This window comes from Carcharodon carcharias, chromosome 8 (assembly GCF_017639515.1).
Source record: "Carcharodon carcharias isolate sCarCar2 chromosome 8, sCarCar2.pri, whole genome shotgun sequence".
Classification (NCBI taxonomy): Eukaryota; Metazoa; Chordata; class Chondrichthyes; order Lamniformes; family Lamnidae; genus Carcharodon; species Carcharodon carcharias.
Window position 1 is genome coordinate 14,927,415 of NC_054474.1, and position 16,209 is coordinate 14,943,623.

Here is a 16,209-nt window from a genome sequence, read left to right on the forward strand (position 1 = left end):
GGAGTGCTGCACTGCCAGAGGGCAGTACTGAAGGAGTACTGCACTAAGGGGCAGTACTGAGGGGTTCCTGCACCAAGGGGCAGTACTGAGGGAGAGCTGCACCAAGTAGCAGTACTGAGGGAGTGCTGCACCATGTAGCAGTACTGAGGGAGTGCTGCACCATGTAGCAGTACTGAGGGAGTGCTGTACTAACGGGCAGTACTGAGGGGTTCCTGCACCAAGGGGCAGTACTGAGGGAGTGCTGCACTAAGAGGCAGTACTGAGGGAATCCTGCACCAAGGGGCAGTACTGAGGGAGTGCTGCACCAAGTAGCAGTACTGAGGGAGTGCTGCAATAAGAGGCAATACTGAGGTAGTGCGCTGCACTGTCAAAGGAGCACTGCTGAGAGTGCACTGAACTGTCAGAGGGGCAGTACTGAGAGAGTGCTGCAATAAGGGGCAGTACTGTGAATGTGCTGAACTGTCAGTGGGAGCAGTACTGAGGGAATGCTGCACTAAGGGGCAGTACTGTGAGTGTGCTGAACTGTCAGTGGGAGCAGTACTGAAGGAATGCTGCACCAAGGGGCAGTACTGTGAGTGTGCTGCACTGTCATTGGGGGCAGTACCGAGGGAGTGCACTGCACTGTCAAAGGAGCACTACTGAGAGTGCACTGCCCTGTCAGAGGGCCAGTACTGAGGGAGTGCTGTACTCTCAGAAGGGCAGAGGAGGAGTGTGAAATATTAGATACAATAAGCATAATGAGATAGGAAGTACAGGAGGGACTGGCATCCTTGAAGGTGGATAAATCACCAGGGCCAGATGGATTGTATCCCAGGCTGTTGAAGGAAGCCAGGGATGAAATAACGGATGCTCTGCAGATCATTTTACAATCCTCACTAGATACACAAGGTCCCAAAGGACTGGAGGTCTACGAAAGTTGTACCATTATTTAAAAAGGGTGCGAGGGATAGACTAGAAAATTACAGGCTGGTCAGCCTGACTTCAGTGGTGGGCAAATCATTGGAAACAATTCTGAGAGACAAGATAAACTGTCACGTGAAAGACACAGATTGATCAGGGTGGTCAGCATGGTTTTGTTAGGGGAAGATTGTGTCTTACTAAATAGATTTTTTTTAAGTAACAAGGAGGATTGGTGAGGATAGTGCAGTGGATGTTGTCTACATGGATTTCAGGAAGGTATTTGACAAGGTCCCACATGACAGACTGGTCAGGAAAGTGAGATCCCATGGGATACAGGGGAGGGTGGCAGGTTGGTTCCAAAATTGGCTCAGTGACAGGAAACAAAGGGTAATGGTCGATGGATGTTTTTGCAAATGGAAAATGGTTTCCAGTGACGTTCCAAAGGGCTCAGTTGGGGCCCTTGCTGCTTGTTGTATATATTAATGATTTGGATTTAAATGTGGGGGGGCGCATGATTGGGAAATTTATAAATGCCACATAAATTGGCCATGTAGTTGATGGTGAAGAGGATAGCTGTCAATTCCAGAATGATATCAATGGTTTGGTGGAGTGGGCTGAAAAGCGGGGAATGAAATTCAATCCAGAAAATTGTGAGGTAAAGCATTTGGGGAGAACAAACAAAGCAAGGGAATGCTCAGTAGATGGGAGGATATTGAGAGGGATTGAGGAAGTGAGAGACCTTGGAGCCCATGTCCACAGGTCCTTGAATGTGGCAGAACAGGTGGACAAGATGATCAAGAAAGCAAATGGAATGTTTTCCTATATCGGGTGAGGTATTGAATACAAAAGCAGGGATGTGATGCTGGAACTGTATAAAACGCTGGTTGGGCCACAGCTGGAATTCTGTGTACAGTTCTGGTCACCACATTACAGGAAGGACATAATTGCTCTGGAGAGAGCGCAGAGGAGATTTACAAGAAAGTTGCCAGGGCTTGAAAATCGCAGCTATGAGGAGAGGTTGGATAGACCTGAGTTGTTTTCCTTAGAACAGAGGTGACTAATGGGTGACCTCATTGAAGTGTACAAAATAATGAGGGGCCTAGATAGGGTAGACAGCAAAAACTTGTTTCCCCTGGCTGAGGGGTCAATTACCAGGGGGCATAGATTTAAAGTGATTGGTAGGAAGATTAGAGGGGACATGAGGAAAGGTTTTTTTTTCACCCAGATGGTGCTGGGCATCTGGAATTCATTGTCTAAGTTAGTGGTTGAGGCTGAAACTCTCAACTCATTTAAAAGGTGCCTGGATCTGGACCTGAATCGCTGCAGCCTGCAAGGGTACCGACCAGGTGCTGGAGAGTAGGACTCAAATGAACGGCTAGTTTCTTTTTCTCTTTTTGGCCAGTGCAGACATGATGGGCTGAATGGCCTCTTTCTGCACTGTAACTTTTCTATGGTTCTAAGACAGTAGGAAGGGAATGCTGCAGTACCACGAGGTCAGTAGCGAGGGTGTGCTGCACTGTCAGAGGAGCTTCTGAGGAAGTGCTACACTGTCAAAGGGGCTGTATTGAGGGAGTGCTGCACTGTCAGAGGGGCAGTACTGAGAGTTCACTGCGCTGTCAGAGGAGCATTATTGTGGGGATGCTGCACTCTCAAAGGGGCTTCTAAGGGAGGGCTGCACTGTCAGAGGAGCAGCACTGAAGGAGTGATGAGGGAGTGCTGTACTATCGCAGTGTAAGTACTGAGGGAGTGCTGCACTATTGCAGTGTCAGTACTGAGGGAGTGCTGCACTGTCACAAGGTCAGTAGTGAAGGAGTGCTACACTGTCAGAGGAGCTTCTGAGGAAGTACTGCACTATCAAAGGGGCAGTACTGAGGGAGTGCCAGAGGAGCTTCTGAGTAAGTGCTGCACTGTCAAAGGGGCAGTACTGAGGGAGTACTGCACTGTCAGAGGGGCTGTACTGAGAGTGCACTGCACTGTCAGAGAGGCACTACTGAGGGGATGCTGCGCTCCCTGAGGGGCTTCTGAGGGAGGACTGCACTGTCAGAGGAGCATCACTGAAGGAGTGCTGCACTGTCAAACAGGCAGTGCTGAGGGAGTGCAACACAGTCAGAGGGGCAGTACTGAGGGAGTGCTGCACTGTCAGATGGGCAGTACTAAGGGAGTGCAGCACTCTCAGAGGGACAGTACTGAGGAGTGCTGCACTGTCGGGGCCAGTACAAAGGGAATGCTGCATTGTCACGGGGGCAGTACTAAGGGAATGCTGCACTGTCAGGCAGGCTGTCTATCAGATGAGACATTAAAAAAAGAAGATTTTGTGTACCCTCAGGTGGACATTAAAGATCCTCTGGAAGAACATTTCTCTCCAGTGTCCTGGCTAATATTTATCTCTCAACCAGTATCATAAAAACTGACTACCTTAGTGAGCTTTCTGTGTGCAAATTGGTTGCTGTTGGCTGTATTTAATGGAGGCAATGGGGTCCTGCCCGCCAACTGGAGAACCAGCAGGAACCCATCATTGCCTCTTTTCGGAAAGGCCTGTCGAACTCAGTGATATTCTCAAGCATTTAACTGGACAGCAGTGGGCCTTCCCCAGGATCAAGGACCCCGGAGGTTGAAGTCCGCCCATTGAGAGTTGCCGGCCAAGGAGACGGCAGAAGTTGTATTGAACGGTATCACCACTGGGGACGTATCGTCGCTGTATCCCAGGCCACAGGGGAGTGATTGTGGGAGGGTGCCATGGGGAAGGGGTAGTGGGGGAGCAGTGGGTCATCAGCAGCAAGGGCAAGGGGGGTTAGCTCTCTACAGGCAGCGCCCCCACCTCCCCCCCACCGCCTCCTGAAGCCAGGTCCCTCGATCAGGCATTGAGTGCTTTTGAACGAGGGACACCCCCTACCCCCATCCCACCAGCCCCCCCACCCCTCCAGCGGCCCACAAGCAACCCCGAAAGGGTTTGCTTGTCGTGCTCCCCACATGATGAGCACCCACCAGTGGTGACAGGATGAGGCTCTGACGTGGGCATTAAATGCCCACTTAAAGACCCCAATTAGCAGCAGGGCAGGAAGGTCTTCCACAAGCCTTCCCACCATGGACTTAATCGGGGTGGAGGTGAGAATTTGGCAGTGTCCCCACCCGCTGTCACTGTGCCGCCTGATTAAATGCCCCCACCACCAAACTCGCCACGGTGGGGGGGGCATTAATATCTGCCATGTTTCCCGTATTAGAACAGTGCCTACCCTTCAGCAAACTACCTCATTGGCTGTAAAGCAATTTGAGACTTCCTGAGGTCATGAAAGGCGATATAAAAATGAACACATTATTTCTTTCCGATCGCTGCCTGATGACAGCTGTCGAGAAATCCTCTGCCTCGAACTGTCCCACGTTCTGGAATTCCCTCCCTTCTCTCTCCTCCTTCCCCGGACTAGCCCAGGGAGCGGTGGCCTAGCCGTACTGTTACTGCCCTAGTAACCCATAGGGGCAGGCTAATTCTCGAGGCACATGGGCTTACATCCCTGAGTTGATAAACCTGGTCTCAGTACTGGTGACCATGACAATGTTCATCAAGTTTTGTAAGAACCCAACTCTCTTGTCCACTAATTCCCTCAGGGAAAGAAATCTGCCATCCTTACCTGGTCTGGCCAGTCCAGCATGTGACTCCAGACCCACAGCAGGTGGGGTTCATTCTTATGGCTGATCAGGCCACTCAGTCCAAGGGCAATTAGAGATGGGCAACCAATGCTGACTTTGCCAGCGATGCCCATATCCCGTGAAAGAATGAATCAAAAGCTGTTTGGTTGCCATTTTCTAATATCTCCTCCTTTGGCTCAGTGTTCATGCTCCTCACGCCTCGCTGAAACACTTTGAGGAAACTTTACTCTCCACACGGCAACACAAGTTGTTGATGCTAATTTCATTCAGAGTTGGGTGTTGCAAGCAACCCAGATGCTTTAGGAGAATCCATTGCAAAACACGTATCCACTGAGTGTTGACATTTCCAAAGACTTGCCCAGATGTCAATGGGAGTATTAATTTCGTGGGAAGTGGGTTGGCACAATTACTGAGCTGAATGCTGGGCTCCCACCCAGCACCATCAGGGCTACACAATCTGTAGAGGGGGAAAACAGTTTGGTCACATCTTTGGCTCATTTCAGCAAGGCACCGACTGAAGATGAAAAGACTAAGAGTGCACAGATAAATGTAGGCAGGGTGGTTGGAATGTGTCGAGCTTTTGGGGTTTTAAAAGGCTGTAGCTTGTCGGGGGGAGGGAAGAGTTAAGAAAGTGAGGAGTGTTGGGCCTTGAAAGCCCCTGTATTTTCAAGCTAGCCTGACTGACCTCAGTAATTACAGGGTAGGACATTTGGTTTTACTCCCCACGTACGTTTCCTAACATGTTGTTTGGTTCTGTGGTTTGGATCACGTGAGCCCACTTGCAGGCCAAAGGGTGACTGACTGGAGAGAAATCACGTGATCAGAGCGAGATCAACACTTCCTCTGACTGGTGCAGAAATCACTGTCCTCTCAGTGCCTTTCACAGCCGGGCCTTGGCTCCACCCTCTTGCCTCGGAATTAGAAGGTTCGCGGATTCAGGCCTCGCTCCGCTGGCCTGAGGTTTCGGCTCGGTGGGCGGGTGCGATGGGAGGGCCCAGGAGCAGCCAGGGAATGGACCGCCAATCGCGATTTCACACAGGGCCTGGCCAGCCGGGGTGAATCACACGCTGAGAAGCTTGGCGCTGCCGGGATGGGGTTGGAAGGGTGGGTGGAGGGAGGGAGGGAGGGAGGGCGATCACGCCAACGTGGGCACGGGCGAGCGCTGGCGGAGAGCTCCCTGAAGGCGCGGAGCTGCCTCGGGGAGCTGAAGGCCCGAAAACCACAAAATCAGGGCAAACAAAGAAACGTCCGAGCACCACAATCAGGCATCTGAACGTATAGACGATAAAAATAGCCATCCGCAGGTTTCTATTTTTATTTTATTTAATAACAGAAGCGTCACCCACCCGCCTTGGATGAGGTTTGCTGAAAAATGTAAAGGCCGCTTGGCCGATTCGCCCTGTCAGGCTGTGTAAAGCGACATGCAGTCGCACCCTTGATGGACCTAATTGCCCCCTTCATTGTCGGCGGGCGCACTTCCAACTTTTGCATGTGCCCACTGGCCGAAATATCGCCCGAGGGTGGGACGACACCGGGACACCCGCCCGACATCATCTCGCGCCAATCAAGTCAGGCGCGCGCCCGCCCAATCAGCATAAAATTCAGCCCCCCCCCACAGGCCTTGAGCGCAGAATCTACTGTGGCGCTGAGGGAGTGCTGCACAGTCGGAGATGCCAAAATCTAGATGGAGTATTATAGCAAGCACTCCTCTGTAAAGAATCCACTATTTGGCACTATTTTGAAGATGAGAGGGGAGCTCTCCCCAATGTCGTGGACCAACGTTAATCCCTCAACCAACATCACAAAAGCAAATTGTCTGGTCATTATCACACCGTTGGTTTGTGGGAGCTTGCTGTGCAGAAAATGGCCGGTCTGTTTGCCAATAGTCATAACATTTCAAACAGAATCATTGTATTGTGTGTTTCTGAGAGACAGGATGAAATATTTCAGATAAAGGTTTCTTTAGAAACTCTGTGTACTTGAGTTGAACTCAATGTAATACACAACCACTTCAACTCCCACTCCATCCAGACTGACTTGAACTGTTGACTAGTTAATCTTGGTATTATCAGTGCAAAGATGAGGCTTTTTTTAAATCATTCACAGGATATGAGCATCACTGGCAGGGCCAGCATTTATTACCCATCCCTAATTGCCCTTAAGAAGGTGGTGGTGAGCCGTCTTCTTGAACCGGTGAAGTTCATGTGGCATAGGTACACCCAAAGTGCTGTTAGGAAGAGAGTTCCAGGATTTTGACCCAGCAGCATTAAAGGAACGGCAACATATTTCCAAGTCAGGATAGTGTGTGACTCGGTGGTGGTGTTCCCATACATCTGCTCCTCTTGTCCTACTAGGTGGTAGAGGCCGCGGGCTGGGAAGGTGCTGTCAAAGGAGCCTTGGTGAGTGAAATGCACATCTGATTCACTCTAAGCGAGCACACCCGCCTTCCAGTGTCTTAAAGTGTCAAGCTTGTTGGTCACATGGCCCCTAGGGAGTGTGAGGTCCACATCAATGCGAGACACAAATAGAAGTAGAGTCTTGATGATGACAGGTCCACCAGTGGCAGGATACTCCGAGTTGAACAGTTGATACACTGCAGCCACTCATTAAGGCTCCTTCGACAGCACCTTGCAAACCCAAGGCATGTGGGAACACCACCAGCTGCAGGTTCCCTCCAAGCCGCACACCACCCTCACTTGGAGCCAAATCACCATTCCTTCACCGTCGCTGGGTCAAAACCCGACATTCCAACAGATTCAAGGTCGCTTTTATAGTTTTTTTTTTATAAAATCAGAAACATCATAGTTCCAGATTTATTTTAAAAACTGAATTGAAATTCTCCCAACGGCCCACTGTCGGATTGAAATTCGTGTGCTCTGGGTTTTCAGTCCGGTTAAAAAAAACCATCTGAAATATAAAAAGCTGGTCATCGGTAAAAGTGACCAGGAAGCCACTAGATTGTCATCAAAAACCCAACTGGTTCATGAATGTCCTTTAAGGAAGGAAACCTGTTGCCCTTTACCCCACCCCCCCTCCCGCCTAGAAGTAACTCTAGTCCCAGGCCAACATTGTTAACTTTTAACTGTTCCCTAAAATGGCCCAATCAGATGGCAGCTCGCCCACCACCTCCTCAAGGACAATCGGAGGTGGACAAGAAACACCGGCCTTACCAGCCATTGTTCACATCCCAAGGATGAATGTTTAAAAAGTATGCTGAAACCTCTGGGGTGGGGGGGGGTAAGCACGAAACACACATCCTTCTGACTGGAGGGCGAGAGTGCAAACACTGAGCCAAGGGTCACTGGATAGAAATCAAAAGGGAGCCCTGTGTTGGGAAGAGCTTTCAAAATGATACTAACATGTGTTTTATGTAAAGGTGGGGGAGGGAAGGATCTAGCTTCATGGAAAGATTTAAGAGCTAAAAACAATCACGAGTCCAATCGCTGGAAGGCAGCCAGTGTTTTATTTAAAATATGATTTCCTTTTCAACAACCGAGGACTCGTGGCAGAGTGATCGCTCCCCAGGGCAGAATAGCAGAGCCCCAATATCTCCCTCGAGCCAGTTACACAGGAACATACGGCATTCAGCCCCTCGAGCCTGTTACACTGGAACAGGAAGAGGCCCTTCAGTCCCTCAAGCCTGCTACACTGGAACAGGAGGAGATCATTCAGCCCCTCGAGCCTGCTACACTGGAACAGGAGGAGATCACTCAGCCCCTCGAGCCTGCTACACTGGAACAGGAGGAGGATATTCAGCCCCCTAGAGCCTGTTACACAGGAGGAGGACATTCAGCCCCTCATGACTGTTACACAGGAACAGGAGGAGGCCATTCAGCCCCTTGTTACACAGGAACAGGAGAGGCCACTCAGCCCCTCGAGTCTGTTACACAGGAATGCACGGCATTCAGCCCCTTGACCATGTTGCACAGGAACAGGAGGAGACCATTCAGTCCCTCAACCCTGTTACACAGGAACAGGAGGAGGCCATTCAGCCCTTCAAATTTGTTACACAGGAAAGGAGGAGGCCATTCATCTCCTCAAGCTAAGTTACATAGAATCATGAGGAGACCATTCAATCCCTTGAGTCTGTTACACAGGGACAGAAGGAGGCCACTCAGCCCCTCAAGCTTAATCAACCATTGTATTAAATCACGGCTACTCTGTATCCCAACTCCATCTACCCACCTTAACCATAACCCTGAAACACTTTACCCAACAAACATCCATCAGTCTTAACTTTGAAATTTACAATTGACTCCAACCAAGCAGCTTTTTGGCATAAGACTTCCACTACCCCTTCGAGTGAAGTGTCTCCTGACAGTACTCCTAACAAGCACTAATTTTAAGGTAATATCCCCTTGTTCTAGTCTCCCCCCACCTGAGGAAATAGCTTATCTCTATCGACCCTCTCAACTTCTTTAATCACCTTGCACACCTCAATTACATCATCCATCAAGCTCATACACGGAAAGGAATGCAAACCTAAATCTATGCAACTTGCCCCCATAAAATGCGACACCTTCAGCCATGGCGTCTACATGGCTGCATTTGAACCCCGACTCCTCCGTGATCAGCCCATCCTTCCTAAGGTGTGGTGCTCAGAATGGAAGCAGTGCTCCAGATGAGGTCTGCCCAGAAGTTCAGACCATGAAATTGTAACCTCCACTACTTTGACAGCAAAAAATTCAATAAATGGTGTGGTCAGCAGAGGGCAGTCAGTGTTTGTGGAACCATACCCCCTATCAGCCTATCAGAACGGGCGAGGGGAGAGGAACTCAGAGGACAAGGTCTGCAGAGCATGAGTATCTCCTCCAGCCCTACAACCCTGAGCAATCTCTGCACTCCTCCAATTCCAGCCTCTTGCGCATCCCCGCTATCCATTACTCCAATATTGGCATCCATGCTTCCTGAATCCGGAATTCCCTCCCTAAATCCCTCTGCCTGTCTCTCCTTCTTTAAGACGCTCCTTTAAACCTACCTCTTTGACCAAGCTGTTGGTCCTAAAATCTCCTCGCGCGACTCGATGTCAAACATGGTTTGATGACAAACCTGTAAAGCACCCCTGGACTGTTTTGCTATGTTAAAAGCGCTATATAAATGCAAGTTGTTGCTGATGCATAGCATAAGGAATGATCAGGGTTCAAGGAGTTAAAGTGTTGACCTTTCTGACTGTTTAAACACAGAGGGACTCTGGAATTTGTCAGAAAGCCAGACGTTGAGACAGAAAAGGGAAGATAACAGGAGTTCTGTTTTTGTTGCATCATTTTAGTTTTAAGTTTGTTCAAGACCAGTCTTTTGCTAATCACGGCGACTGGACAAAGAGTCCTGAACTCGGGGGGGGTGAAAAGATACCATGCCAGAAATCTATGAGATCGTTCTTTTTTTAAGCAACAAAAAAAAAACCTGCGTGATGGAAAAAGAAAATTGTTAAATCCATTCTTGGAGAAATAAAAGTATGAATAAAACTGGAAAACCAATGCGGACTATTGGATGATTGTGTCACCATGGTGACAAGGCTTCCTCTTGCACATCTCCAATTTATGAGGGTACAGACTGGATAAGACTATTACAACATATCCAGCATTACCTCTGGTTGGACATATTTTCTGGAGGTTCTATCACTTAGTCTCCGCCCACCCCGTGACCACCTTCTCCCGCCATTGATTGATCGACACGTCCATCCTCAGTGCTCACCGATCAGAAATTGAAAAGACTGTTTATTCTTTCACAGGATGTGGGTGCCACTGGCAAGGAATGTAGAAGATTACTGGATGATCTAATTGAGTGTCATTTCAGCAGACAATTAAGGGTCAATTACATTGCTGCCTGGAGTCACATGTAGGCCAGGTCAGGTAAGGATGGCAGATTTCCTTCTGTAAAGGTGATTAATGAACCAGATGGGTTTTTACAACAATCAAAGTCATAGCCACCATTACTGAGACTAGCTTTCAATTCCAGACTTATTAACTGAATTCAAATTCCACCAGCTGCTGTGGTGGGACTTGAACCCGTGTCTTCAGAGAATTAGCCCGGGCCTTGGGAGTACTAGCCTGGCAACATTATCACTACGCTACCATCTCCCCATCTTCATAACCTGATTGAATATTCCTTGCTTGTAGCCTTTACTCATTCCCCCCACCAACCCTCACATTTCCAATATTTTAAAATTAACAGACAGAAAGTTCTGCCCATATTTCGTCAATGCAGCCTGATCTTTCTCCCCTGGGTTTTTAATTCGCTACAGTGTCCTGGAGCTTAATCTTCAATTTCTAGAGGCTCCATCTGAAGACCCCAATCTCACTACCTCCAGACTTGGTTACTCCAAAACTTCCTAGCCCTCCTGGCTTGTGTTTAATGGGTTTCTATGGTTTTAATCCTCCCCATCTCCGTAACCTCCACCAGACCTGACAATAGTCCTCTGCCGATCTCGCCAATCCTCCAACTCTCCCACGATCCGTCTCCCTTCATCATTGATAACAATGTCGTCAGCTGCCACAGGCCCATGTTCTGGAATTCCCTCCCCTATAAGCCTCTCCACCTTTCTCACTTCCATTAAGACCCCCTTTAAAATCCACTTCTTTATTCAAAGTTTGGCTCCTGAAGTCTCTTTCTTTGGCTTGGCCTCCATGTTTTTGTTTAGCCTTATAGTGAATGTTGACTGCGGGGGAGGGGCGCAGATCAGCCTCCAACCACACTTCCTTCTCCCCATATTGAACACACATCCTGCCCCTTGCTGGCTGTCCAATATTCAGGCAATAAGGGTACTGATGTTCATGAAAAACTTGGCAACTTTATAAAGCTGCTTTGTAACTTCTGCAACGTGCTCACAAGTCACTAATTCAGTCAAGAATTCAGCTGCATGTATTTGCCAACATTTTCGCTAACATTTGTTCCCTGTTTGCTAGGTCATTGGACAGTTATCAAGTGCAGGATGTGTGTGAAGTGCATGGAGCAGGAGGTGTGGGCGGCGTCTAATTTATATCCCTAGCAACCACCAGACAATGAGACCAATTTCCCACCATCCTTCCCCCCCCCTCCCCCACCCACAGTAGGCAAATTATGTAGCACCTTTCACCACCTCAAGTTGTCCCAAAACGCTTTACAACAACTTAAGTACTTTTGAAGTGTAGTCACTGTACTAATGTAGGAAAGTATAGGAGCCAATTTGTGCACAGAAAGATCCCACATACAGCAATGAGATAAATAACCAGATAATCTACGTTAGAGGGTAGTGTCCTGGTCTCTCAGACAGAAGATCTGGGTTTGAGTCCCACTCCAGCACTTGATGGCCAAGGAAGATGGGTTTATAACGCAGCCAAACAGGTTGATTATCAACCTGAAAATCTTTTCAACACATGCCAATGTCAGGGGGGAAGAGCAGGAGAGATTCCTGGTCAGCCATGTGAGGAGAAGAAAGTTGGAGACTCTACCGTCACTCTCCATAACTACAGACATCAACACGCCAGTGGGTTGTCAGTGTTTGGAATTCTCTTTCCCAGAGAGCAATGGAGTCCGGATCACTGAATACATTCAAGGGTGAGTTAGGCAGATCTTTGATCAACAAGAGAGTCAAGGGACAGACAGAAAAGTGAAGTTAAGTCCACCGTCCGATCAGCCATGATCTTATTTAATGGCAGAGCAGGCTCAAGGGACCTACGCCTGTTCCCATTTCTTATGTTCTTATTGTTGTGGGATCACTTTAAGTGGCACTTGAAGTGGAGAGTCAGATTTATTTACTTTTTCAGAGTGCTGCAGCTAGAGCCGGCCTTTGGCTGGAAATTTCTCTGATATTGCTGTGGGACCATCCCCGTGCTTTTGGATTAGGCCCTTCCCAACAAGCAGTTCAACATGGGAATCCATGAACAGGACGTGACATCACATCTCACATGACCAAAAGTGGTGGATATACACCGACAGAGTAAGAGGCGTGTAGAACATGCTCCAGTACTCATGGTATGTATAAATATTCCAGCACAAGTTACAATAAAGAACCCCCATAATCTTTGCATATTGTTTGTACTCCTGTGATTCCTATATCAGCCACACACTATAAGAGCAAATAATATAGCATGGTGGCAGCAGTTGAGAAATTTTGACATCATGTACGACATCATGACAGCACTGGAGGAATTCTGATCGCCAAGTACAATAAAGTCACAGCTGGTTGCTTAGTTGGACTGGTTAAAGTTACCTCAACAGTTCAACAGTGCAAAAGACCCCACCATAAACAGGACCCCTGGAGGGGTTAAAAATCATACGAGTACAGTAACCGTAAGGCAGGGAAGCAAACTAACAGCCACAGATCGGCGTTGTCCACAGTTATGGCGAGATATCAGGAGAGGCAGCGCACCATCATTGCCTGTGGATCCCCATGCCAAATCGCTTTGTGGGCAGGGCCTGATCCGAAGGCGCAGTAGTGGTCCAACAGTGGCATCAGAGGAGTTTCCAGCCAGAGTGAAGGCCAGCTGTGTCTGCAGCTCTCTGAAGAGAACAGTCATGATCCTGTGAAGCCCAATAAAATAAAAAGAGGCAAACCTGTGGAAATACTGTGCTGATAAAAGGAAAACCTGTGACGAAGCCAGTATTGTTAAAGAAGCTGGAACATTGAGATAATGGCATTTAAACACCCACTGATGGATAGAAGGCTTAAGGTATAGTCTCTGAGTTCAAGTTATTTCACCAACGGATGGGACTGTGTTTCCTGGATCCAGGAATGAGTGAACCAAAGATAAAGGTTAAAAAAAATCAAGAGCACACCGGGTAATGAGGGACTTCAATGGATCAACACGATTGACAGCTGAGGATCAGGAGGACCCTAGCAAGACATGGACACTCCTGGAAGTTCAGGTCAAAGTAAAGGTCAACTTCCAGATGCACGTGTCAGAGCTGATGACATGCCGACATCGACAAATGGGTCCATTGACCAATTTGTGGCAAGGTGGTAAAACACAGCTTTTTATATAATGAATTGTCAGAACTCATTTTGGAACTAGTCATCATGTCTACCAGGCCTATCAAAAAGACCTACTAAAGAAGTAAAAAGGACACAGCATCAAAACGGTACTAAATGATGGAAGGAAATTTGAAGCCATCATGGCTGGGCAGTTGCAAACACTGGGGCAGCTGCAACAATTGACGCAGAAGTATGCTAAATCTTGGAGTATATGTGGACTGACCCATGGGCAATTTGCAATTGCCTGAGATACCAGGACCATGTGCAAAGTGGGTGGGCATTGGGCAAGACAATGCTGGAGGCTAAACTCAGAGCATGTATCTAAAAACAGTGATAAGTCACATGCCAAGAAGAAGCATGCAAGGCACAGCAACCACCGCAGTCAAAGGTCTGTCAACACACAGCAGAATTCTAAGGAGATACGCGAGGGTGATGGGGAAGTGAAACATGAAGAGAATCGGGTACAAAAGCTTTGCTCAGATGTTGGTTGAAGAAGGGTTCCATATCATCAATGGGAATCGACATGCTGATGCTATAACGCAATCTGAGGCATTCGCCATGATTGGAATTGCATGTTTGCAGAAGAATGGTAAGCACTCACTTAAGGCTAAAATCGATGCAGTAGCAAGTGGTAATATCTTGCCTCACCGTGCATTGAAGGCTATGTATGCGGAGAAAAGGGAATGTGTTGTAAGACCCACCATGGCTAGGTTGACTAACTACAATGGCTCGCTGATCAAGTGATTGGTACAGCAATGGGAAGTCAGAATGGGTAACACAAATGTTTTTTATTTTAGACATAGCTGGGACAGCTGTAGAAGGACTTCCAGTACGCTGAGCTTTATGGATCGTCACAATACATGAGGTCGGCACCACACCGAAGAGTACAGAGTGCAGTGATTGAGAAAGAGACCCGAAACTGCTTTGTAAGAACAGGCTTGGTACAATTGGTAACTTCAAGGGAAATGCCATGTTGCACCCGAGGGAGAACCAGTTCCTATTATCGAGCCAAGGAAGCGCCATGAGCACATTCAAAAGAAGTCCACAGTGGAACTCGATGAGATGGAATGCAACGGAATCATCCACCAAGTGCACCAGCGTACCCATGGGTGCACCTGCATCCACATTTCTGCTGAAAGAGATGGCAACCTCAGGATTTGTTTAGACCCGAGTTGGTTGAGCTCAGCCCTCAAGCGATGTCCGTGTAAAATGGCGACCCTTGAGGAGTTGAACCCTGAGTTCACTGGAGCTCGGCGTTTTTCAAAGCTCGACAGGAAGCAGGTTAGCCCACTTAGCGAAAGACTCTCAGCTGCTCAGAACATTTAGAGCTTCATTCAGGAGAGACTGTTTCAGACGGTTACTGTATTTTTACGGTGTATCAGCCAAGATGGGCTGCAGCAAAAATGTGACAATGCTATAGGCAGGTGAGGTTAGACAGCGGTGTAGTGGTTTTATCACTGGACTAATAATTCAAACATGCAAGCTAAATATTCTGGGAGCATGGGTTCAAACCTCACAATGGTACTAGATGGGGTTTAAAACCAATAAATAAATCTGGAATATCAAGTAATGATGACCATAGGAAAATTATGGTTGCAGAAAGAAACCATTCACCCCATTGTGTCTGTGCCAGCCATATACAAAGAAGATAAGCGTTCATTTTTAATCCCACTTTCCAGCACCTGGTCCGTAGCTTTGCAGGTTACATCACTTCTGATGCAGGTCCGGGTATCTTTTCAATGTGTTGAGCATTTCAGCATCAACCTCTAATTCAGGCAGTGAATTCCAGACACTCAGCACCCTCTGGGTGAAAAAGCTTTCCCTCATGTCCCCTCTAATCCTTCTACCAATCACCTTCAATCTATGCCCCCTGTTAATTGACCCCTCAACCAGGGGAAACAAGTCTTTTCTGTCTACCCTATCTAGGCCCCTCATAATTTTGCACATCCCAATTAACCCCTTAGCCTCCTCTATTCTCAGGAAAACAACCCTAGCCTATCCAATCTCTCCTCATAGCTGCAATTTTCAAGCCCTGGCAACATTCTTAAAAATCTCCTCTGTGCTCTCTCCAGAGCAAGTATGTCCTTCCTGTAATGTGGTGACCAGAACTGTACACAAAATTCCAGCTGTGGCCCAACCAGCATTTTATACAGTTCCAGCATCACATCCCTGCTTTTGTATTCAATACCTCACCTGATAAAGGAAGGCATTATGCTTTCTTTACCACCTTATCCACCCATCCTTCACCTTCAGGGGCATGTACTCCAAGATTTCTCACTTCCTCTACCCCTCTCAATATCCTCCTGTTTATTGAGTGTTCCCTTGTTTTGTTTGTCCTCCCCAATATGTTACCACACACTTTTCTAGATTGAATTTCATTGGCCACTTTTCCAACTCCTCAGCCAAACCCTTGATAACATTCTGGAGTCGACAGCTATCCTCTTCAATATCAACTACACAGCCAATTTTTGTGTCAGCTGCAAATTTCCCAATCATGCCTCCCATGTTTAAGTCCAAATCATTAATATCTACAACAAACAGCAAGGGCCCCAACACTGAGCCCTGCGGAACACCGCTGGAAACCGCTTTCCATTCACAAAAACATCCATCGACCATTACCCTTTGTTTCCCGTCACTGAGCCAATTTTGGTCCCAAGCTGCCACCTTCCCCTGTATCATCATTTTCCTGACCAGTCTGCCATGTGGGACCC